The sequence below is a fragment of the Phoxinus phoxinus genome (assembly GCF_949152265.1).
Source record: "Phoxinus phoxinus genome assembly, chromosome: 9".
NCBI classification, from domain to species: Eukaryota; Metazoa; Chordata; class Actinopteri; order Cypriniformes; family Leuciscidae; genus Phoxinus; species Phoxinus phoxinus.
In genome coordinates this window covers 13,697,513-13,723,848 of record NC_136884.1, presented here as the reverse complement: position 1 = coordinate 13,723,848, position 26,336 = coordinate 13,697,513, and the positions used below count along the sequence as shown (strand labels likewise).

Sequence of the window (26,336 nt, the reverse complement as noted above, 5' to 3'; positions counted from 1 at the left end):
AATCTCTCTACTATATATGAATTGAATAACAATGCATAACATTCCTAACAATTTATGATTACTAATATAGAAAGGAAAACATGTCTTGAATGCATAAGCCGCTATCGTGTGCAGGTGTTAAATAAGAATAAATACAGTAGCACAAAATTACTCCGGAGACATACAGTATTGCAATATGGCTTGCATAAACAAATGTTTTTTTATCAAACTATTGACATGGAACATAGGCTATGTTTCAATGAGGTGAGTAATACCACAGTATGTAGTATGTATAATTACTGTACACAAAATGTGAATATCTGGATGACCTACATGGAGCACACTGTTTGAGATACTGTATACCACAATGCATTGTGCTCTCCTCCTATTTTCAAATAAATATCATTATTTGAGCAGATTACAAAAAGTTAAGACTTTTTTACATAAGCTTAAATAATAATAATAATAATAATATACATTTTATATTCAAGCTTTTATTCATTTATTTTATTTTTTTGCCCTGTATTGTGATCTGAAATAATAAAGAATACTAGCCGAAATGTTTATTGTGAAGTAATGCCTAATGCTTTACTAGTACACTAGCACCCTATAATGAAAAAAAGTGACTTAACATTCTTAGGTAAGTGTAAGAGTAAGAGCAGTAAGAAAGCTCATCTGATTGGTTGGAGAACTGTAGATTAAATCGTACTGGCCGTTTAAATGGTAATAGGAGTGAAGAGGAAGTAAAAAGAGCAAGCATTTTTCATGCTCACAGAATTCATCAGTGCCCCGTTTACACGCTCCATTGCAAAAAAACAACAGCTGGAGCAAAAAAAAAAAAAAAAAAAAAACTCCATATCCAACATTTTGCTGTTCTTTGCTTTCGGTCTCATCTGTTAGACGCATTGGTTGCTCCACCTGTGGAACAAACCCAGTGAACATGCACCTGGACCTTTGGAGAGACGTTCTCAAGTGCTAAAATAAGTAAGCCGATTGTTTCAGATATAATCCACTGCCTTTTTCGTCTTTGAATCTTCACGGTCGACTGCACTGGTCAAGTCCTGCAGAGCTCCTTGAGTAGGTGAGCTCAAAATGATCCGGTGGATTGTAGACAGAATATACAGTATTAGACACCCTCAGGGGGAGAGAAAACTGACCTCAACTCATAGACAGTGGAAAGAGGGAGGGAGAAAAAGAAAGGGAAAGACAGATGAGAGCAAACGGGTGGTTACGTTCTCTTCGCGGCGGCAAGGAGGAGAAATAATAGAAACTAATTTATCTGGCGGTGCGGGGGCCATGTTATTAACAGCCTACTGAAACGCACTTAACTCATGCCTATTCAATTATGCTAATGTACACATGCAAATGACCACGGTCCGCAACACCATGCTGTCTCAATTAGGTGACAGGCTTACAAGGGTTGGTTTTAGAGAGCGACCAGATTATTGCCCCGCTATCCATCTACAAGCAAACAGCTTTTGACCTGTGATTATCATTACGAGACATCAGCGGGGTGGGTTGACTCGCAGACTGAGAAGCGACGTTCTGTTTGCGTGCAACTGCATGTGTTGACTGCACGTGTGGGAGACTGTGGTCGTGCGTCTTCACATGTCATGTTTATTGGTTACTGCTGCTTTTAGCAGCGCTTCCCTCAGGAACGAACCATGGGGTCAGAAATATTCAAGGTCAGCTTGAGTCACCTGCCTCTGTTGGTCACATTGAAGCTCCTTATATACATTGTGTAGATCAAATCGAACAATTACGTGAATGAGAGTCAAGCTCCACAACATTACATCACCAAATGATTGAAGCCCAACATGAATTAAATTACTGCACGAGTCATTCCTGAATTGGTGGATACTTTTAACTGCGCAATAAATCTGAATCACTGATGTACGTTATTGCTCGGCTTTCATGTCTAACACGTATTCACAATGTACCAAAAAGAATTAGGTATTAAAATCAATAGGGTGAATTGTCAGAAGATTGGTGAGTAATACATCATATTCAGTATGGCCGAGGTTGGATTAATAACATTGATTCTGTCCATGAAATACAGCATGTTGTCTCAAAAGAAACAGCTTTAGCTCTCTGTGCAACAATTTGAACTTCCGCAAGAGCATTTTATTATGTAGCATGTCCCACAAATATGCGTGACCAACCAGATATAGCTAACATGCTGAACACATATGCACTACATGGGCGCCACAGTGATTTCAAAGCAGTCTATAGAATGACTGCATGAGTCAACATCAGCCGTCACTGCGTCATGTAATGCTTAAAGGACTCATACTTCACAATAGCAAACTAATGAGAATGAAAAGTACATAATAGCTCATTCATCTGAAAGTAAGATGAGCATGTAACATGCTATTGCTAACCAAAATAAAATGTGATTTTCAGGGGAATTTTCACCATTTTAGGGCACTTAAGGCATAACTTGTGTCATCTATTGATGTTAAAAAACTTAATCTTTATTTAATGTATTAACAAATTCTCAGTCTGAATCATTAGACAGAGGATGTTATCTATTTCCTTTAAAATAGAACATAATTTTTTTTATATATTTTTATATCAATTTATATTTTATTTAAGTTTTAAAATAAAAAGAGAAATATCACAGAGAGTCACATTTGGAGGGCATTTTCCTCCCTTTTTTCTCCCAATGTCTGTTATGGAAAGAGCAAAAGGTAAATGTAGAACTTGTATAGTGACAGTGTCACTGTCCTTAAAATAGCGATTCTGAAAGCAGCCCCCTTGCGTAAAGCCTGGAAGTGTGTTGCTGTCCGGTGCTGAAAGCTTTGAGGCAGGTGGCGCTGTCCAAAAGCAAGAAGTGCTGAAAGCTGTGTGTCGTGTTGAAGAGTATGGAAAAGCGCACTCTCTGTGGGTGGCTACGAAGCTCATTTGCTCAGAGCTGTCAACAGTCTCCTTAGCACCTAAGAGGGCATTTCTTGCATTTTGTCTGGTGAATTAATTTTGTTTATTTATTTACACAAGTGTCAGACTAACATCTGTGGCCATTGTCTTACGCCGTAAGCACTGTGTTAAGACAAGTTAAAGATACCAGTTTTCAGTTACATGATCTTTTTTGATTCATAGTGAACTCTTATTAGCATCCTTTTGGGTTGGTTTTGGATTATGTAATAACAATTCCAATGGGAATACTACACTCCTTCCTTTGTGATTTTTTTATGACTAGGTTTATTCACTAGCTGTTCACTCTTGCTGCTTTGCATGTTAGAGCACGCCCTGTGTGAACAGTAGGGGGGGGGGGGATAATAATATCTATAACTATCATACATTTCTTAGCTTTCATAGCTGTACAGTATACACATGGTTAAGGCTACACACTGTGCTGTGCTCCAATATGGCCATCTGCAGATATGTATTTTTTTTCACTCTCTATTTATTTATTTTTATTAGGATTTATGGCTTGAACCAGCTGCTTGGTAAATGTGTACACTAAGCAGACAATCATACAGCTAATTTTTGACAGCAGGATAAATCCGCTAGATAATCCAAATCCGCAGCTAGAGAGAGATAGAGAAAGAGAGTCTATAGGGGAGATTAAAAAGAGAAGATTGTGAGTACAGAATCCCACATCGCCGATCATGTGACCTTAATTCCACTCTGTCATTTCTTCCCGTGGAGTGTGAGAGAGACGACCAATCACAAGACGCAGTTTGTGAGGTCGTGAGGAGTGGGAGAAAAAAAACTAAAAAAACATCCCGTTAACGGCAAGTAAAGCATTGACTAGCCAAATACCGTCCAAAAAAATTGGGGGAAACAGTCATACAGACTCACACTTGTCACCACACTGCATATGCACACTAACAAGCAACCTCTCACATGCCATTTACACCTAGTTTAGTTTCAGTTAGGTCTTCCACACAAAAGCATGTGGGTTTTCTCTCTGCATGACTTTGACTTTGTAACAGCATATTTTTACGAGGGACCGACACATACAGGTCGACCCCTAATCTCAATACTGTCCCCCTCCATGTCTATAGGGGATTTACAACATGTTTTATTCCACCTTCTGTCAAATAAAGCTCATATAAATTACACAGGCGTTAGGAAAACAAAAACAGACATATCAATAGAGCTCTTGCCAGCTTCACTCATTAACTATTGATGCTGTGTGAGATCTGGCGCCACAGCTGGATACACACACACACACACACACACGTGCGCACACATACACGCGCACGCGCACGCACACACACAGATTGTTTATTTCTGTACTTATTGACAATGGACTCAATTCAAACAGTCTCCATGGTACTAAACCAAACAAGAGGGGTGGCAGTTTAAGTTCAAGTCGAGGTGGTCAAGCCACCAGCCATACAGACACAAATGTCCGTAACAACATCTGTACCACCTTAAAAGTACAAATTAACATTCAAAAGCAATGTGAAATAATCTGATGTAAAACAGCCTTCGGGGGAAAAAGAAAAGGAACCAGAGTGCAGTTCGCTTTGATTAAGAAAAGATCCATTTAAAAAAAGAGGTGGATGGCATGCAGTGGCTTTTGAGGATCATGCCAGGCAGGAGAATGGAACCAAATGGAGAGAAGTTGTTTGAAGCTCCGCAATAAGCCATTCTTCCCCTCTTTCATGTTTCGAAATGAGGGAACAACTGTGCATGTTAACCGCAATCCAGCAGCCCCTTTGTTCCATTCTTAGATCAAGAGCTAATGGAGGAACGGGGATTTAACTTGAACAGAGTGCCTGAAAATGGTGAAACCGGAAGAGATCTGTCAATTAGGTGTAGTTGGACATCACTGAGAGAGTGAAGGACGGGGAAGAATGATTGCACGGGAGGTGATAGCGCCTTGAGGTTTGATCACTCCATACATCAGGGGCTGCAAACTCTACTGGGAAAAATAGGATATGAGATGAAAGCTATGTGTGGGCATGTGGGGGAAGGGGTGTGTAGGATACAATCACAAAGCCCATAAACACAATCTCACCAATGTAATAATGACAGACAATCCCTGTTTCTCTGCCTGCCCATGTCTACTGTTTTAGAGAAAGCACTCCGTCCTCTCAAATGCGCTTTGTAAACAACAGTCGTGCCTGAAAAGACCCTCTTGCGGCCATCAAACTGACAGTTTTCAAAGAAAACAGGTGAGAGAGATGTTTGGAGATGACTTCCTCGTCACCGGTGTGGAATTAGTAAGAGCGGCAGTAGACGGCAGGGAGCTACTGAAGTTATTCCTCCTGGAATCAGCCGTCACGAGGCACTGGAGGTAGGAAGCAGTGTCTCACACTCTACTGAGTGCTATTGTGAACTGTTTTCACTCGATAATGAAACATGGCTGAGCATATAACCACAACACATAGGCACGTAGTGTAGTTTTCTCATCATATAAGCGAAGCCAGATCTTGCTATCTAATCCATTCCAAGACTTTAAAACCCAAAGCATCATCTCCTTTGAACTAGAACCTCCTGAAGCAGTTCAGTGCACTTAGCTAAAGATGTTATAAGTAACTAACACAAACACTGCTCTCAGTATAGTCAAGTGTCCCTACCTGGCGGTCTGTAGTCACTCCTGGGTTTTTGTTCAGAGCTGGATGGCAGGTAGAGCAGGAGGTAGAGGTTGAAATGAATTGAGTGAAAACACCTCCGTTTGTCCTGCAGAAATACGGATGCCCTGTGTACACGCGCTCTCTCTCTCTCTCTCCCTCTCTTACACACGGCTCTGACACGCAGCACTGAATCTCTCTCTCTCTTGCTCTCTCTCTCTCTCTCTCGCAGCCTTCCTACTCGTCTTCCCGCCCACCTACCCCCAACACCCTCCCTTTTCCTATCTCTTTCTTTCACACACGCTGTCATTCTCTCTCATCACACATGCGCACTCTCTCTCTTTCTCTTTCTCTCTCTCTCCAGGCACTCTCTCATTCGCTGTGACACAAGCTCTCACTTGTACATACATTATGTTTCTTTACTCAACAAACATGCTCTTCCTCTGCTTTTGTCTTCCACAAACATGGATGAGCGTATCTTTGACGTGACTAAGGTTATATTTGGAAAGGAATACCAGCTTGTTATTAACTGAATACAGTATACACTGCATATCTCAACCAGTGGGACATGACCCAAAAATCAATATTATTATTATTATTGATGATATGCTACATTATTGATATCATTACATCACATGTGAGTGAGATCTATTAGTCATAATGGCTACGACTCGACTAAAATAACTAGCTTCCGGCAGACGGCCGTACGCAAGTCGACTTACACCAAAAGAGTAACACTTGATGCGATGTATGACGTAGGATGTAGGAGTAGTGAAGCTTTGATGCCTCTCGCGGTTCAAGCAAACAGAACTGGGAAACCGCGTTTGTCATTACGTTGTGCGTCAAGTTCAAGTGTTACTCTTTTGGCATAAGTCGACTTGCGTACGGCCGTCTGCCATCTGCTAGTTATTTTAGTCGATAAAGTTTTAAATATTAATATTTTTCTTACACGAACGCATCATCTCACTTCAGAAGACCTTTATTAACCCCCAGAGCCGTTTCGAGCACTTTTAACATGGATGGATGCGCTTGATGGAATTCCCCCAAAAAATATCTAATTGACTCCCATTATAAAGCTTGGAAGAGCCAGGCCATTTTTTAATATAACTCTGATTGTATTCGTCTGAAAGAATAATGTCATATACACCTAGGATGGGTTTAGGGTGAGTAAATCATGGGCTAATTTAAATTTTTGGGTGAACTATTCCTTTTAGGCAATTTTTAGTGCAGCAGATTAAAAAAATAATAATGTACGTTTAAAAACAACTGAATCTGGCAGGAGAATAATCATATGTACGTATACAATATGCCCATAAATGCAAACCGTGCTCTCCGTCTAGCTGTTTTAAACAGAAGAACACATCCTGTGTGAACACCTCTTAGGGCTGCAATTCATTCTTGCTCTTTTTACTGCTCTCTCTCTCTTTCTCTCTCTCTGTAGTGTAGATGCAGCCCACGTCCCCTTGAGGAGTCAGTCAAGGGCATTCCCAAAGAAACTGTATGCAAATGAACAGTGAGCCCGGAGCAGCTGCCTGGCCCCTCCCCTGGTCCAGATGCTCGGCCTGTGAGGGGAGTGGGGGCGGAGCGGTGGCCTAAAGGGGCTCAAAAAGCCACTGTAATAAACACAGCTTGAGCTCAGCTTGCTGATAAACCAATTTGGAACAACATTCATGATAATGAGTTTTTAAACATAGACATTTTCTAAATCAGCTGATTTGTACATTTGTGGTGTTGACTTTAGGTGCTGTTTTGGGCATTGTGCTTTTTGGCATTACCAAATGGAAATGTTGGAAGAGACTGGTTTGAATTGTCGTCAAGGTCATGCCCTTCTGTGAGGAACACTCATCGCTGGCTCAGTACGCAAACTGGGAAAAGGAAGAGTGGACTTAGTGCAGGTTGAATGGACTTCTGCTTCGCTCGCGCTACACACTTCAGAGCACTCAGGTCCGATGCATGGAATACTGGGAACACTCCCTTTGTGCCGTATCAATCTCTGCCTCTCTCTCTTTGTTTCTCTCTCCCTCTTGACCTCATTCTCTTCCCCTCTCTTTTTCACACTCCGTCTAATACTGCTCTCATGCTGTGACGGTTCATTTTTCCTTTGTACGCGTGTGCTTCAGGCAGCGGTATGTTCTATCTGACAGTTTACATTAGCAAAAGCCTCTCAGCAATAGAATAAGCTGTTGGCCATTAATGACATCCACTCAGTTTCTGAACGCACACAGATACTGGTCAGGTTTTGCTTTTCATGTACACTCTCACCACCCGAAATATTATCCTAGAAGCTGTTCCACAACCCTTTGTTTTTTTTCTAAATGAGAATAGTCATTCATTTTATAACTTTTATGTAACATATATGAAGGAAATATGATATCCAAAAAGAATACACGTGAGACGGAACAAAATCCATTCGGAATTGTTTGGACTGTGATAAGTGGTCGTAACATATCAGATCAGAATTTAAGTTTGCTAAAACAGTGTCTAAATTTGGCCATTTAGCTACTGGTTAACATTATCCAATAGCTAGTGGCATAAATTATTTCAACGAAAAAGGAAAGTTGTTTCTGGGGAAGATACAGTATATATACATATATATATATATATATATATATATATATATATATATATATATATATATATATATATATATATACAGTGCTGGTCAGAATTATTTGCCCCCTTGATAAATATGATCAAAGATTGCTGTAAAAAATAAATCTGCATTGCTTATCCCTTTAATATTCAATAATAATAAAAAATGCAAAAATCAAACCTTTTATTGAAGTAAAATAATTGAAAGTGGGGGGGAAATAATATTATGAAATACATGTTTTTCTCCAAAACACATTGGGAACAATGATTTGCCCCCTTAAATACTTTTTTTGCAACCTCCTTTTTCCAAGATAACCCATTTTTGTTTTGATGTTTGTTTTTGGATCACTGTCCTGTTGGAAGATCCAAACATGGCCCGTTATAAGATTTCTAGCACAGGCTGTCAGATTTAGATTTTTTATCAGATGAAACAAAAACAAAAAAATAGCTTTTTTGGCAGCAAACACTTAAGATGGGTTTGGTGCACACAGTGATAAAAAATACCCCATGTGTAAAATGAAATACTCAGCTGTATCTTTAATGCTGTGGGCCTAATTTTCTGCCAGAGGTCCTGGACATCTTGTTCAGATACATGGCATCATGGATTCGATCAAACACCGACAGATCAATCAAAACCTGACAACCTGTGCTAAAAATCTTATAACGGGCCATGTTTGGATCTTCCAACAGGACAGTGATCCAAAAACAAACATCAAAATCAAAACAAAAATGGGTCACTGAGCACAAAACCAAGATCTGCAATGACTTGAACCCTATAGAAAATGAGTGGGCTGAACTGGAGAGAAGAAGCGCCAATATGGATCTGGGAATCTGAAGGATCTGGAGAGATTCTGTATGGAGGAATGGTCTCTGATCTCTTGTCAGGTGTTCTCCAAACTCATCCGGCATTATAGGAGAAGACTCAGAGCTGTTATCTTGGAGCTGTTAAAAGGAGGTTGCAAAAAGTATTTAATAAAAGGGGGCAAATAAGTGTTCCCAACGTGTTTTGGAGAAAAACATTTATTTCATAATGTGATTTCCCTACCTCTTTCAATTTTTTTACTTCAATTTGTTCAAAATAAAATATCAAAAGGATTAACAAAGCATATTAATTTTTTACAGCCATCTCTGATCATATTTACCAAGGTGGCAAATAATTCTGACCAGCACTGTATATATAATGTTTATATATGTTTATGTTATATGTTTTTCCGACCTATGGCAGTGTTTGGTGAAACCTGTTCAGAAAACAGAAATTACATTGGGATCAGATAATGCTTATTTGCGCTGCTCTAGGTAGATTGAATTGGTCATAATGTAAATGAGAGCTGGCTTGCGCTTGTATGTGATTGCAGTCTCACACCAATTTACAGTAACCAATTTACAGTAACCAATTTACCAATTTTAAGTAAATCTGGCCCACTGATCTTTAAGGAAACAAAGATAATCCAAGACTGAGTAGTTTGAATGATTTCGTTTTAATGGATAAGGGATCTGGAATCAGTACATGTGAAACCATCTTTTAACATCATACAATATGATGCTAATGCAGCATCCTTTTAAGATATCCATCTCAAAATATCTCCCTAAATGTGTATGAGGTTGTGTGTGGGATGATATTGTTGGAACAGGAAGTGTGTGTGCTTACATAGCTAGCCAGGCAGGAAATCAAACCTAGCGCAAACAGACTCAAAGCTTAATGATTACCCTTGTTAAGCCGTCTGCTCCAAACAGCAAACCTTTAGAGGAGGACGTGTCTCTCGCTGTCTTTTTTTATTTAAACAGATGTGTATTGGATCTCACAGTTCTCTGCAGGTAGATGGTTTATATTCAGCTCCTTGACAAAGCCAATTGAGAGTCAGCCAACTGGTGCTATAAGAGAGGTGAGAATGACAGCGACCTGTGCGTATGCTTGCCACATAAATGTAAGCTTATTGATCCAAGGTGGAGGAGTGTGAGATTTTTCGACATTTTCACCTCTATGTTTGGGCAAAGCCATCTGCCATATCTCTCCAGTTCACAGAATACTACATGCATGTGCACTCTCTGTGACGCTTGAATGTGCACGGCAAGCGCACACACCCCTCTCACAGCAATCACGGAGATCTGGCACTGAAAATGATGGATTGCTCAAGGAGTAAAACAATAGAGGAACATTATCAAATCGCACATATCAGTTGCTGGTAAGAATCAGGATGGATATTGTTGCATAATCAGTGAAGGCTGATCACTATGCAGTTTAAATGGAGCATAATACTGCCCTCTTGGGGACGATGGCTCAAAATTAACTGAATGAATAACCTTTGAACAAGATCCCACATCCCAATCTGTGATCTCATGTTAGATGGTTCTTAGGAGGCTAACTGACTGAGCGTCTCTTCTCTTTAAAGGCATAATAGCTCAATTCCCATGGGTGCGTCTGTTACCATAGCAATGCCTGAATATACAATAAATACCAACCATGGCTATAATGTTCTGCAAGCATAATGGGATTTTTAAACTGGGCCAGATCATGTTTTTGTATCTTTTTATTTTGTAAAGTAAAGACTTAATCTGTAGTGATGGATGGATGGAACAATCAATCAATCAATCAATCAATCAAATCACGGATATGGTTACGTAATAATATGATGCTTTATATTATTGATTGTAGCTTGTATTCGTGAAAGACCAATATATTAAATTTCAGGTTTTTTTTGGTGATTCAATAATCAATATCATCCATAAATATTCAGTAACATAGCATTACCATCTGATTCCATCACTATACTTTTGTTAAAAGTTGCTTGTTAAATTTTTTTATGCAAATGCCATTTTGTACAGGATCATGGAGTGCTTCAAGGGCATTAGCTAATTTCCAAAGTTGGTTGCCAGGTCCAGATTTTTAAAAAATGGTCTAGAGAAGAGTACTTAATACAATAATCGCAGATGTGCTAGTGGCAGAGGAGGGTCTGCTTTAGCACAGAAAAATAAATTAAGAATGGAGCTCTCAGCTGCCACATTAATGAGGTAAACCAGGAACAAAGAGCTCACTTACACCTGCTAACCACAATTGAGTGCCAACACACTGACTCTCCTCATATTTGAAAATGTGAGAAAAAGAAAGCAAGAAAGAAAAGAAACAGAGAATGTGCAAGGGAAAACTAACACTGCCTATTTCAAACAAAACATTATTGAGTCTGCACGCTCGTTGCTAACATGAACAAAAGGCTTTAGTCAATGTTCCATTCCAACAAATCCAATTTTTATAGCAAAACTTTCTATTGGTAAAAATTCTTCATAATCCAAAACTTTTTTTAGACTTTTATACATCCAGGGGTGCAAAAGCAATCTGAAAAGTGAGCAGGGTATATTATAAACCTTATCAGCTCTAACGGGTGGTGGTTGTAGTAAGCGCACAACGAAAAAGGATGACCAAAAGAACATTCTTTAATCACAAATCTTCAGAGACACAGATAACAAATAGGCAACCACACAAACTGAAAGGACTCGGAACCATGAACTGAGGAAACAAATGAAAATGAAACAATGGCTGAATCCGAAATTTTCCGCTAAACCCTCAATCACTTTTTCTCATGTTAGTCTGCTTTTATACTAAGTCAACAAGAGAGAAGATTTTGTTTGGTCTTTCCCTGCCTTCACTGCCGTTGACAAGTTTTTACGGCTTTCCAATGTTATCACTGTAGGGGGTGCTAATACGCATCTCATGAACGTGTATAGTATCTCCAGATTGAAACGGAGACAAAGAAGCAGCAGAAATAGCGATCTCACCCGTAAGCAGATGCATATGAAAAACAATGCGATCATCAACAGCATATAAATCATATGTCGACCCAGGAAGTGGTTAGTACTGTGCAAGCTTTGGGGATGTTTATAGACTCTATCTACATCATCTATGTTTATCAGATATAGTTATAACGGCCAGTCAGTGTTCCCTTTCAGAGTACCATTAACATTGAAATGCCACTCATCTCAACTCAACCCCTGAACATCACAATATCCTCCAACCTCGGACAGAACCTTTTTCCTTCTTGAATGTACAACCACAACATGGCCCGGTTGAAAAATAAAATAACCCTGAAAGTATGTCTCCAACTAGAGAAAGACCAAGATAAATAAAGACTGCATAGAGGCCTTGATCAAAGCATGTCTCCTGAGCAAGAGAGGACACTCAGCCCAACAAAAGGTCAAGGGTACTTAAAGCTGTGAGAACTCGATGCACCCAATGAGCATCATTAATGTGATTGCTTGCCTGTTATCAACTTGCATACAGTATACACTCTCGGAGTTGCACAATACACCCATTAGGCCACAGCTACTGAATAGAGGTCTTTGAGAGATGCACTTTTGCATTTTGTCGCAAGTGCAGAGAATACAATTGATATTCACCCCTTCATTAGTTCTCTAAAACCCTTGAGTGTCACAGCTTGGTTCTCTTGTTTTTTTTGGTCCGGACCAGAAGAGAAAATTATACATTTAGTCCTGGTTCGCTTAGGGAGTGTTTGCACTTGTTTGCTTCACTTGGTTCTTTTGGTCTGGACCAAAAAAGAAAATGTGTTCTGGGCTAAACGCGTTCGTTGTATGTGCGTACATATGATGGTATTTATACCGGCTGATATTTGAAATGCATTTTAGGCAGAGAAACCTCTCTTAATTACTTCTGATAGTTTAATTATGCTTCCCGTTTGCCAGGAGCATCAACCTGCCAGACTCCAGCGAAACAGCTTTATTTTCATCATTTCCTCACTGTCTCTTTCTGTCTTTCTCTGGATGCCTCAGCACCCTCCATGTTTTCTTCTGTGAACGCAGGTGTTCATTTCAGAGTTGTCGCTGCCGAACGCTACCAAACTAGATGCAAACACACAAACATGTGCGCACACCCCCTCTCTTCTCCTCCTGACACCTGTGTAGGCCATTGTTTCTGACAGGAGAGGAGGACACACTGCAGATGTTGGGATGGTAATGAAGTGTGAGAGAGGGGACGTCCAGGACGTCCATTGTAATCATACTCCGCACTTCCAGTCCTTGGCTCCTTTACTTAATTAATGCAGATATAGTCAGACTGGGCAGACTGGAGATGCTGTTATTTTTCCTTTGCCCATCCTGGTTTAATGCCTGTCAAAAAGGCCAGTGTAAACCAGTTTGAATTTTAAAGTAAGTGTTGCTGTTCAGGATTATTTTCCAACACAAAGCTAATACTTGTAGATGAAAGCATAGTTCTTCAAAGATGCAAGATGTAGTAGGATTCCTTAGTCCTCCAGCATCTGATAAACACCTGTGCTCTCCACGTCAGTGAGGAAGACTGAGGAAGTCGGTCCCACTGGGATCAATTTAATGGAGGCATCAGAGAGTTGGAGTGAGCCGCTGTGATTGAACGTCTACAAGAGCCGCCTCATTGGCCATTCCACTCAGGGTGAGTAATTAAGACTTTTTCATAGCCCCACTTTGACCCGACGACCTCAGTCTGAGGGGAACTCCACAATCGTACTGGAAACAAAAGCTCTCATTTAAATACAGTATACTCGTATATAGTGCCTCACTCTTATATGTACTACACATTTGAAACTCCATATAGGTAAATATCAAATAAGCATCCACATAATAAGTTTTTTTTTAAACGCGTGCATAGTTCTTCAAAAAAATGTTTTAGTTTTTTTTATGTTGTTTTCATATGTTTTAGGGAGTTGCAGCACATGACATTTGACAACTGGAACTAACCAGCCTTGTCATAAATCAAATTTTAAGATACTCATTAACCGTAACACGCAGTTATGAGGGTTTGCAGGTTTTTTCTTTATTTCTTATTTTGTTTTTATTTGTTGAACCGAATGACTTGTGCCCCTCCCCCCAAAAAAAATTGTATTCAGAAATTTTGAATATAAACTTCATCATAGAAGAGGTATATATAAGTCATTACAGCTATGAATTGCATTTGTCATATATTAAAAGATCTGGAAATTAAAAACAATGTCACGTCACTGACCCAATTATCAAGCACAAACCCGGCATAACAAAATACTCTGGACAGGTGAGACTAGGTTTATGGTCTCTACGGCAGGCTCGCCGCTGTGGATTGGGCCGAGGATCAGGTCGGCTTTGGAGAGCACTCATTAAATCCGTTTGTCAAGAGTCTGATAATTAAATTATCATGATGAGTGACGTTCATTCAAGTGTTTGTGGATGAAGGCCTCTAGAAACAATGGCTCTGAAACACACATTCAGTTGCGTCAAAACAAACAAACATGCTCATATTGAAAGTCTTGGACTACGATGAAACAGGAAGAGAGAGTGTCAAGAGAAGAAAGAGGGAGGCTGAGAGTGACAGAGGCAAGTGATAGAACCTGGGGCAACGGAGAGAGCAAGCACAAGAGAGAAGAGAGAGAGAGAGAGAAAAAACTGTACCCCACACAATAATAAATCCAAGGACATTACAGCTAGGAAGATTGGGGGAAAATACACTTACATTTAAAAGTTTGGTGTCTGTAATATTGGGAGTCTCTTATGCTCACTAAGATACGGTAAAAACAATAAAACTGTGAAATATTATAACCATTTAATATAACTTTTTTATTATTTTTTTATTCATGTAATTAATTCTTTATTCACAATTTCAATCTGGCAAAGTCATCAGTGTCACGTGATCCCTCAGACATAATTAAATGTTGATTTGGTGAACAAAAAAAAAAAATCTTATTATCAATTTTGAAAATTTGGATCAGTTTAATGTCTCTTTGCTAAAAAAAAGTATGAATTAAAAATTGTAATTGACCCCAAACTTTGAACGGTAGTGTACTATATATAATATACCGTGTTTGACTATAGGCCTATGTGTCATACATTTACTTGAATTGGTATCAACTCTTTACTACATTCTTTTAAAGGGACAGCTGTAAGGGTGAGTCAGAGGCTTGAAGATCCATTTGCAGTATTTTATTCACACACGTTATAAAGCAGAGAGAAGCAGACATGTACTGGTGCAAACACAGTTAAAGGGATAATCCAGAACTCGTAACGAAACACAGGCGAAGGTCGAGGCAGGCAGCAAAGGTTCATAGAACAGAGTCCAGGCGGGGATCAAAGGGACAGATAATTATCAGGCAGGGAATAGCGCTCGGAAATGTCAGCAGGGCAAAAACAAGACTTCGCAAAGTAACAATGGGGAGACAGTCCAGATAAAGGGAAGATAATAATCCACAGGTGATGGTGATGAGAATGAAATGACAAACTAGGCAGGGCTGGGAATAGATAATGACCGGGAGGAGAGAAGGGAATTGCAGTCCTAGAATTCCGGAGAGCGGGAGCGGATGTAACCAGAGGGAGGCGTAGCTGAGCGATTTGTGACAGAGCCCCCCCCCTGCGAGCGGCTCCGGAAGCGAGGGCCTGTCCGACGGCGGGGTCGTCCACGGGGTCTAGGTGCGGGTCGATCTGGGTGGTCTTGATGGAAATTGGTGAGTAATGAGGGGTCTAGAATGTCCTGAGATCTGACCCAGGAGCGCTCCTCGGGGCCGTATCCCTCCCAGTCAATGAGATACTGTAGACCACCGCCGCGGCGTCTGGAATCCAGGACCCCTCGCACCCGGTATGCCTCTGCGCCACCGACCTCAATGGGAGGAGCCTGCACTGGTGCGGTCACCTCCTGGGCCACCTCTCTCCTGGGGGTAGTAGCGGGTCTGAAAAGAGACATATGAAAAGTAGGTGAGATGCGGTAATGAGCAGGTAGTGCCAAACGGAACGAGACAGGAGTGATCTGGCGGAGAATCTTGAATGGGCCGATGAATCGAGGAGAAAGTTTCCTGCAGGGAAGTTTAAGGCGGAGATCTCTGGTGGAAAGCCACACCCACTGGCCTGGCCTGTAGAGGGGACCCCTGCGCCTTCTGCGATCTGCGTGCTGCTGATAGTGACGGATAGCGCGCTGCAAGTGGACGTGGGCGGAGTCCCAGGTAGCCTCACTGCGCCGTAACCAAGCGTCCACTGCGGGGAGATCAGATGGTTCTCCAGTCCACGGGAAGAGCGGAGGTTGAAAGCCTAAAACACATTGGAAAGGGGTTAATCCTGTAGCTGGTTTCAGCAGCGAGTTCTGGGCGTACTCAGCCCAAACCAGAAAACGACTCCAATCGTGCTGGTTCTGATGGCAATAGGTGCGCAGGAAACGGATGAGATCTTGGTTGAGCCGTTCTACCTGACCGTTAGCCTGAGGATGATAACCAGATGTGAGGCTTATGTTGATGTTCAGTTTGTTGCAGAGCTCTCTCCAGACTCGAGAAGTAAACTGGGGTCCACGATCTGAAACAATGTCGTCTGGAAGTCCGAAGAGACGAAACACATGATTTAAGAGAGCCTCCGCTGTCTGAAGGGCAGTAGGCAATCCCACCATAGGAATAAAGCGACATGACTTGGAAAAACGATCAACTACTGACAGGATGGTTGTGAATCCCTGAGACTGAGGCAGATCCGTGACAAAGTCCACGGCAACGTGTGACCAGGGACGCTGAGGAATGGGTAGGGGTTGTAAAAGACCAGCAGGTTTGAGATGCGAGGATTTGACGGTGTTGCAGGTTACACATTGGTGAATGAAAGTGATGATGTCGGCTTGCAAGGTGGGCCACCAGAAACTGTTAGAAACGAGCTGAGTAGTAGCAGAAATACCGGGATGTCCGGCGCTGGGAGTGCAATGAACCCATTGAAGGACACGATGGCGGAGCTCGTGAGGAACATAGTGTCGGTCCGCAGGACATTCAGGTGGAGCAGCGTGATTTTGTTGTGAAGCGATAACCTCAGCCATTATGTCCCATTGCACGGGTGCCACGATCAGCGTGGAGGGAAGTATCGACTCAGGTTTGGAAGGTTCAAAGGGACTGTCGAACAGACGGGAGAGCGCGTCCGCCTTCCCGTTCTTAGACCCCGGTCTGTAGGTGATTTTGAAGGCAAATCTGGAAAAGAACAGAGACCAGCGAGCTTGACGCGCGTTCAAACGCTTGGCGGATCTGATGTACTCCAAGTTCCTGTGGTCTGTGAGGACAGTGAAGGGTTGACGCGCGCCCTCCAACCAATGTCTCCATTCTTCAAAAGCCGCCTTCATGGCTAGGAGTTCACGATCGCCCACATCATAGTTACGTTCTGCGGAGTTGAGCTTGCGAGAATGAAAAGCGCAGGGGAACATTTTAGCCGGGTTGCCATGGCGCTGGGATAGAATCGCACCCACTCCGGTGTTAGAAGCGTCCACCTCCACGATAAACTCCTTCTCAGGATCAGGGTGATGAAGGATGGGGGCCGTGGTGAACTTCTCCTTCAGCCGTTCAAATGCAGAAGTGCACTCGGGGGACCACTTGAATCTCCTCCCCCCTCCCTGGAGAAGGGATGTGAGAGGAGCCACGATAATACTGAAGTTGCGAATGAATCTGCGATAAAAGTTTGCAAACCCCAGGAAGCGTTGTAACTCCTTCACAGATGAGGGTTGCGACCAATTGACCACTGCTTGGACCTTGCTGTCATCCATAAAGACCCCTTCGGCGCTGATAATGTAACCCAGGAAAGAGATTCGGGTCTGATGAAATTCGCATTTCTGGATCTTGGCATATAACTGATTGTCAATTAGGCGTTTCAGAACGGCTCGCACATCCCTAACGTGCGCTTCGAGAGTCTCAGAATAGATCAGGATGTCATCGATGTAGACTATGACGTTATGGTTGAGCATGTCTCGGAAGATTTCGTTGACGAAAGCCTGGAATACAGAGGGACTATTGGAAAGTCCGAACGGCATAACCCGATATTCGTAGTGGCCGGAAGTAGTTGAAAAGGCCGTCTTCCACTCGTCACCCCTCCGTATCCGGATTAAATTGTATGCGTTCCGCAGGTCCAGCTTGGTGAAGAACCGAGCCGTGCGAAGCATCTCCAGGGCAGCAGGAACTAAAGGCAGGGGATAGCGATATTTAACAGTCACCTCATTTAGACCCCGAAAGTCAATGCAAGGCCGGAGACCGCCGTCTTTTTTTTTTACAAAAAAGAATCCAGCTGAAGCCGGGGAAGTGGAGGTAGTGATGAAGCCCTTGGACAGTTGCTCGTCGATGTATGTTTTCATGGACTCTGTCTCAGGCTGGGATAGCGGGTAAACTCTCCCGCGAGGTGGTACTGCCCCAGGTAAGAGTTCAATGGCACAGTCGCCAGCTCGATGAGGAGGTAGTAAATCCGCTTCTTTCTCGCTGAATGCAAGGCTTAAATCATGATAAACTGCCGGTACATCTTGAAGATTCAGATCTTTAGCTGGGACGAGGCATGTTTCAGGACCTTGGACAGCGGGTGCGCAGTTCTTCTGACAAAAGGAAGACCACTGGGAAATCCCTCTCTCCGACCAGGAAATATGTGGATTGTGATTCTCCAACCAGGGAAATCCTAGAATGACAGGGTGTAGAGGTGAATTAATGGTGTAAAGCTGTATAGTTTCTGTGTGTTGCGAACCGATGTTAAGAGTGAGGGGTTGCGTGATGTACTGCACCCTTCCTGTCCCCCGGGGGCGCCCGTCCAGTGCTGCCACCGCCATATGATGCTCACAGGGAATGAGGGAAAGACAATGAGTTCTAGCGAAAGCGAGATCAACAAAACTCCCTGCTGCTCCAGAATCAATTAAAGCGGTCGTGTTAACACTCTTTTCATTAGAATGCAGGGTAATTTCCAACACAAGTGAATTTAAAGTGGAAACATGAGGACTCACCGCAACAGAATCTGTGGATGTGGATCTCCCAGAGGGTCTCACAGGACAGGAAGCTCTCAAGTGACCAGGCTGCGCGCAATACATGCACAGGTTATTCCGCCTCCTCCGCTCACGCTCGGCCGAAGAGATGTGTGTGAAGCCGATCTGCATAGGCTCGGGTTCTGTGCTGACAGAGGGATTAACAAAGAGGTTAGTTTTGAACGATGAGCGTCGAGCCCGGATGAGGTGATCGAGACGAATGGCGAGATCCATGATCTGATTTAAAGTCTTTCCATCATCGCGACAGGCTAGCTCTCCCTGAAGCTCCGAGATGAGACCCTTACGGTACAGGAGCTTGAGAGGTTCCTCAGTCCAGTTTGTCTGAGCAGCGAGTGTCCGAAACGTGAGAGTGTAGTCAGACGCTGTGGAGCTTCCTTGGCGTAATGAAAGAAGAAGTTCCCCCGGATCCCTTCCATCCGCTGGATGTTCGAACACCTCTCTGAAGTGCTTAACGAAAAGATCATACGAGAGAGTAGAGAGCTGACCTCCTGACCACATCGCCGTTGCCCACTCCAGCGCTTTTCCAGTGAGGAGCGAACACACAAAGGAGATACGGCTGTCGTCGGTGGCGTGCTCCCGTGACTGGTTAAAATAAATCTCACACTGCATCAGGAAACCTTTACACGAGATAGGTGATCCATTAAACTTTTCGGGGTGTGACATTCTGAGATTGTTGGAAGAGGTACTCACAACAGGCAGAGGAAGAGCTGGCGCGGCAGGTGCAGGAGCTTGATTAGCAGCCGTGATTGCTGGGGAGAGTGCTTGAACAGATTTTACCAGTTCCTCAGTGAGATTAGTCAGTTTAACCAGCTGCTGGCGATGTGCGACCAGCTCTGATGCTTGCGACGAAACTTCGTGGGCCAGGCGGTGAAAATCTGCTGGATCCGTTGTTGGCGAAGTCTTCTGTAAGGGTGAGTCAGAGGCTTGAAGATCCATTTGCAGTATTTTATTCACACACGTTATAAAGCAGAGAGAAGCAGACATGTACTGGTGCAAACACAGTTAAAGGGATAATCCAGAACTCGTAACGAAACACAGGCGAAGGTCGAGGCAGGCAGCAAAGGTTCATAGAACAGAGTCCAGGCGGGGATCAAAGGGACAGATAATTATCAGGCAGGGAATAGCGCTCGGAAATGTCAGCAGGGCAAAAACAAGACTTCGCAAAGTAACAATGGGGAGACAGTCCAGATAAAGGGAAGATAATAATCCACAGGTGATGGTGATGAGAATGAAATGACAAACTAGGCAGGGCTGGGAATAGATAATGACCGGGAGGAGAGAAGGGAATTGCAGTCCTAGAATTCCGGAGAGCGGGAGCGGATGTAACCAGAGGGAGGCGTAGCTGAGCGATTTGTGACAACAGCTCACCTAAAAAATAATAATTTATGCAAACACACTTTTGACAGTAACATAAGAGGGAAAGATCTGGAATAGGTTCAGTAAATGAAAACTGAATTTTCTTTTTGGGTGCATTTGAAAATTAACTGTTTGCACTTTTGCTTAAAGCTGCAGTCCGTCGTTTTTCCTCTTTGTCGCCATCTCTGTTAGAAATCTGCAATTGCAGTTATTTGCGGAATTATTAACTGTGCGTGGGTAGTAAATCGGCATGAAACAGCGCGGATGAACACAATGTATTGAGGCTGCCGCGTCGCTGTGGATACTGTAACGTTACTGTCATCAGCAATCTCAGAGTATACTTTTTGAAAGTGTCAACATTAGAATTTTCATCGGAAAATGTCATCTGAACAAGTAAGTAACATTCACTTTTGTTCTGACCAAATTCGGGGGGTGGGGGGGAAGCATTGCAGTAGCTATATCATGCTGATTAAATCTAACGATTGCTTATATCACGTCAAAACGTGAAAAATATATATATTTTTAAGTCTTTGGGTTTTACAACTGGTGAATCTCCAGTTGTCACTGGTGATTGTCGCTTTAAACTTTCGGGATCCGCCATACCAAGTGCTAAGCTAAATCTCCACCTCCATCATCCACACATGCTAGCCGGGGACTCATTCTCTATGTGTACAGAAGTGACGTAATGACGCAAAGACATGCTCGAAATTCCCGCGGAAATCCACCAGTACCACTGGAATTAAAATCATTATTACAAGCTTACCGTTTTGAATCGAGGCAAGGCAAGCAGATCATTTTGAACACTGGCTGGTTACGTTTTTTTTCAAAAATGTCTTTTTTGATATTTTTAAACCCAAAAAAGTGCCGGACTGCAGCTTTAATAAGTGTCAACTAATAAGTGTTGAAAGTTTGTGTTTCCAAAGCAGTGAACTAGGTGTTGGAATCTGCTCTCATTGCCATACAGTAATATTAAAATGCATTTCACATCCTTAATTGCCTGCCAGTCCAAAATGATGAGAGCTGACAGGTTAAAGTCTACTCCTATAGGCTTAAGTCATCATAGCATAGATTGGTTCTCCTCTTTCTCAGAGGTCTTTGTAAAAGAAAAGGCAAGATGGTGGCTGGAAGCACACATGCGAGCGCAGCAGGTGATGCATGTGTGAGAGAACACAGTATTTTAGCACTCCCCGGGATCCAGTATTAAGTAAACTAATGACCCAACAACACAGCCGGGCCTTGGTCATATATCATGATGCCTAAACGAATTGCCCTGTCCCACAGCAATGGGACATCGATAGATTCCTTGTAAAACACAGCAGTTGTGTGCGGAAGCCTTCATAATGGGAAAACGTGCTTAAACATGTAAGTGGGTCATTGTGGAAGAATCAATAACACTTGCTTTTTGCTGAAGTCCAGATGAAATCAAAATGGACCCCATTTACTTTCTTAATATACATAGCAGGTCAATACGATGGTTAGGCACGAAAAGTTGGTCCGATTTTCACATGTGATTTGTCTGTTCAAATCAATGTATAATAAATGGCAGACAGGCTAAACTAAATTAATTCACTCCGTAACAGGTGGCGCTTTTAAAACAGCAGATATACCCCAGTTACTTCAGGAAACACAAAGTGCTGCACAACTTTTCTGACACATGCTTGTCACAGAGAATAAAGGCTGTTTACATACAGTATATGCAATCGCTGTGGTTTTTCAAATAACACCAAATACCAAACACAAGAGTATAGATACAAGAGCCGGTTGAGGATTCTCCCTCTACTATTCATTGTCAAAAAAAGAGAATAAAATAGCCTACACGACCCCGAAAAGAACTGGAGAAAAAGTCCTGCTATTTGGAGATAATTGTTGATAGCCTACCAGTTATTTCCCGTATTTTCCCGCTTTAACAAATGGTAAATGAGGGTTTCGGCAAGATGTCTCCTTTTTTGTTTGTAGTAGTGGTTTATGGCACATGTAGACAATTAGTCAAACTGCCCAGTTATCTGTACGATATTAATTCATAAAAAGTCGTATACTGTATATGTTTGACTATGTACTGGAAACGTAGTTCTCTACTGCTAAATCTAATTTACTGTTCAAAAATAGTATGGTTGTTTCAATACAGGATTTAGACAGACTAATGTAAATGTGAATAAATGAACATGCTCTCTGACCACATCTCTTGTATATTCTGTTAACATATGCTGTTCTTCACTTGTTTCTGCAGTTCTGCTAATTATGCTTTGCTACAATTTAGTTACAACTATACTGATAATTAGTCTGACTGCAAGTATACTTAGCATATACATTTTTCACCAGGGCAGTTCAAATGAATTAATTTAATGGGAATTTCCACTTGTGAAAAAGTAATGCACTTAGAAGTTGCATTAAACGTACACTCATTGTGTACTTAAAGTATATTAAAAAAAAACCTGTACTTGTAGACAATATAAAATTATTAAATAAATGGTGTATGCCATTAAGTATGCTTAGAGTATACTTTCATGACTATGTTTCTTAACACACTTAAGTACTTTTTTTTTTAAAGTCCACTTTGTAATAATTAAGTCCATTTCCAATGATTTTTATTGCAATCTTTTGTTGTATTTTAAAGAAGTACACTCATTTTTATGTGATGACTAACATTCTAAAGCATACTATAGAAGTGTGTTTCTTTTTCACATGGGTTACAAGGCATTCAATTGAATGATGCACAACCTTGGCGTCTAGCTTAATGCTATACTGCTACTAACACTAGTTTATGGTTGAGGATGCGAAAAGAAAGTATGAGATATGTGTAAGAACAACTGTGAGCTCTTGTTTTTAACCTCATTGGCTGTAATAGCCAGCATTGAATTGTGTTGCCGTCACGGCTGTGTAGAAGACCCTGCAGGGACAAATGTGGTGGCGTGAGAGTTCCCTGCCCAGCTGAAGCATCCACCGTTCACCTTCAAGCCCACGCTCTGCCACTTTGGATATGTCATGACCAATAACGATGAAAAATTGGACTGTTCGCGCCAATCCTGCTCTGAGACCACACTCCGAGTCCTTCCGCACTTGCCTGAAGGTGCAGAGCCCATTGCGCTCAAAACAAAATGGCATTTTAACAAGGTCTGAATCAAACACAATGCCTCCTCAAATGGCTACTTAGCTTCCATTACCAGGCATGATGCTAACAAAAGATGCAAAGATTGCATGATTATATTGTTACTAATCACAACCAGAGCCTTTGACCTGCAGGTTTACACAAGTGTTAACTAATTCTTTGCACAATTCAAATCCACAGTAATCAATATATATATATGTGTGTTTGTGTGTGTGTGTGTGTGTGTGTGTGTGTGTGTGTTTGCAGTTCTATCAACCTTCTACTTTGTACTATGTGAGGTCAGACCATGCACATGTTCAGTCTCACAGTGTCCTTGCAGAATGTGTGGGCTATTCTACCTACTCGGTTCGAAACTTTGAAGGACAACACATTGTTTACTAAAAAGCAATGGAAAGAACGGAGAACCACATAAATGTTGACATTAAACGGCTTTAAAAACCGCTGAAATCCTTTCTTTATTATTTATCAATACAAATAGTTTAAACTTTTAAACTTTTTCTGCTGCTGAAGGGTAAAATCCAGCTTAATGTTGACGTCCCCCTCCGCCTGAGGACTTTTAATATTTTCTTGCGGCTTGACTATCCATATTTCAATAAGCTGTGTTTGTGTCTTCTCCATCCAGAGAGCGAAATCAATATTGCATTAGTCAAACTCTTTAACCCATGAAGGGGAAACAGATAGCTAAGTCACACAATCCTTTTTTTACTCCAGCACCTCCCACATGAGAGCAAATAGTCTGCTTTGAAATTGGGTTGCAGCCTTTGCATTTGACATATTGAATGAGAATGACAGATTGTCAGAGGTACAGTAGAGCACACTGTTTTTGTTTTATTTGGAGCATGTATTGATTTCCTCAGTGACTCGAAATGAGGTATTTGAACCAGGTGGAGGTCTTGGTGTGTGCCCTGCTGAAAAGACCAGTCATCAGACTATGTAAAGGGGACGCTGCTTGACTAGTTTAACCACAAAGATTACCTTGGACAATTGAGTTCTGCTGGTCAAGAGCATGGCTATGTGTCCTAAGCAGTCAGGTCAGGTTTCAATGACTTCCATGATATTTGATAAGTACATAATAAGTAATTGAAACCTGACCAGACTTCTTATTATGTTCCTTGCAAACCTTAAAGTATTTTGTCCTATAACAGAATTTTAAGCTCAGTTAAAAAAGGCAAAAAAAAAAAAAGTATAAATACTATACCAAACAATTGATTAAATATGATTATAACATATATATTTTACAACATATAAGATTTATTTTACTGGATTTTACCCTTCAGCAGCATAAAAACTTTAAAAGTTTAAACTACTTGTATTGATAAAGGATAAAGAAAGGATTTCATCGTTTTTTAAAGCTGTTTAATGGCAACATTACCGGTGTGTATGTATATATATATTTATTATTTTAAAATAATACAAATAGCTTGTTCATTATTCAGTTTTAGCCCCAAAACGTTAAGAATTGTTGGTTTTGGTTAACATAGAAGAAATGTTATTGTTTGCCGCATTGCTACATCACGCTTGGTTAGGACGCTGTGAAAATTCATTCTGGTCTAAGATGGTCTTTTCCGCAGGATGTGTTGGGTGAACGCATGCTGTGTGGAGAGCTGTGCACAGGAGTTTTGTGTGGTATTCTGACTGGTGTGTGCCATGTGGCTGTGCGAATTAGCAGTGCGTGAGGCATGTCTGGTGTGTATGGCTTGTTTAGATGCCGTATGTGTGTGTGTGCTGTGGTTGGCTGGGTGGCAGGTGATAAAGGCTGAGTGGACAGATAGGGGATGAAAGCCGTGCAGGTGTTTGGCTGTGAATGGACAGGGAACCTCTCCAGCCCCCTGGCATTTCTAATGAAACCAAACGGATGCATGCGTATCTCTCTGTGTGTGTACGTCTAGTCTTTGAAGCCACGGGACAAAGACTAACCTTTAACTCAAGGTAGCTTGCTGCTGAAGCTGGCCTCAGACTTTCTCTCTCACCGAAGTCAGTCACAGGGAGCAGCGTTCTTCTAATCTGCAAAAGAAAGAGCAGAGTAGTGTTGTCACGATACTACAATTTCTAACTTCGATACGATACCTTGAAAAATATCGATATTCGATACCATTTTCGATACCACAGAGAAAAAAACTGCCACAATATTAAGGGGGTATTTTTTTTTATTTAAAGCTAAATATAACAAGTCTAGAACATGACAATGAGATATATTTTACATGAACAAAAATGTCCTGAGTTCTATCTGTTAATATTTTTTAATTGGACCAGGGCTAACATGACCCGTTGTATTTGTATAACCTCCTGTAATCAAAGATTAAAATATAGCCTACTGTAGTAGGCCAAAACTGTTTTTTTGCTTTTTACTGTAAAAAAGCACTCAACAGTATCAAATTGGAGGATAGAGTGTCAGTAATGTATAATAATAAGATTAAACATAAAATTTTTAGTTAAAGGCATTTCATTATTGAATTCAGAGATGCCATTGTCTAGCTGTCTAGTTTAATTCATATCTGTGTAATCAAATTGATGATAATCGCTAATGAAGGCAAATTGCAGAATTAAATAATAATTTTCTGAATAAAGTTAAATAGGCACAAGTTAATTTACATTTGACCACAGTTAAAATATTTACTTGTCGGATTCCTCAGTCAGATTATGTTAACTTTAAGAATTACGGTGAAAAAACGAGACAACACAGACTCATATCAACAACAATACTAGGCCATCTTGGTTAATGTTTCAGAAAAGTTAAAATGAGAAGAGTTACAGTGTTTCGTTTAGGATTGTTTTTAGCAGTGGGGAAAGGTCTGTCCAAACAACAAACACTCCTGATGCTGAGCGTAGCCTCTGCTTGCTAAATGGTACCCCTGGAGCCTGTTCCTTAAGTCTGTTTACACCTATAAAATAATTTTAAAAAATGAGTGATGTGAGGGATTATTGATTGTCAAACAATCTTTTGGGTGCCCGCAGCCCGCTCGCGGTGTGTAGCGCGTGTCCACGCTATTCTCCGACTCCGACTCGCTCGCGGCGTGTTTTTACGCGT

At 41.5% G+C, this 26,336-nt stretch overlaps 1 protein-coding gene across 7 annotated transcripts in view; it reads right to left on the bottom strand.

Annotated features, from left to right (window-relative positions):
- The window catches only part of syt1a (synaptotagmin Ia), a 199,228-nt gene that overhangs the window by 62,782 nt on the left and 110,110 nt on the right, over positions 1–26,336 (bottom strand). For 5 of the 7 annotated variants that reach the window (XM_079622186.1, XM_079622185.1, XM_079622187.1 and 2 more), the window contains one exon: positions 25,226–25,312. The gene's annotated coding sequence lies outside the window, so the exon portion shown is untranslated. Of the gene's footprint in view, positions 1–5,513; positions 5,745–25,225; positions 25,313–26,336 lie in introns of those variants that run through there. The other 2 variants (XM_079622190.1, XM_079622191.1) reach the window with 2 other exon arrangements.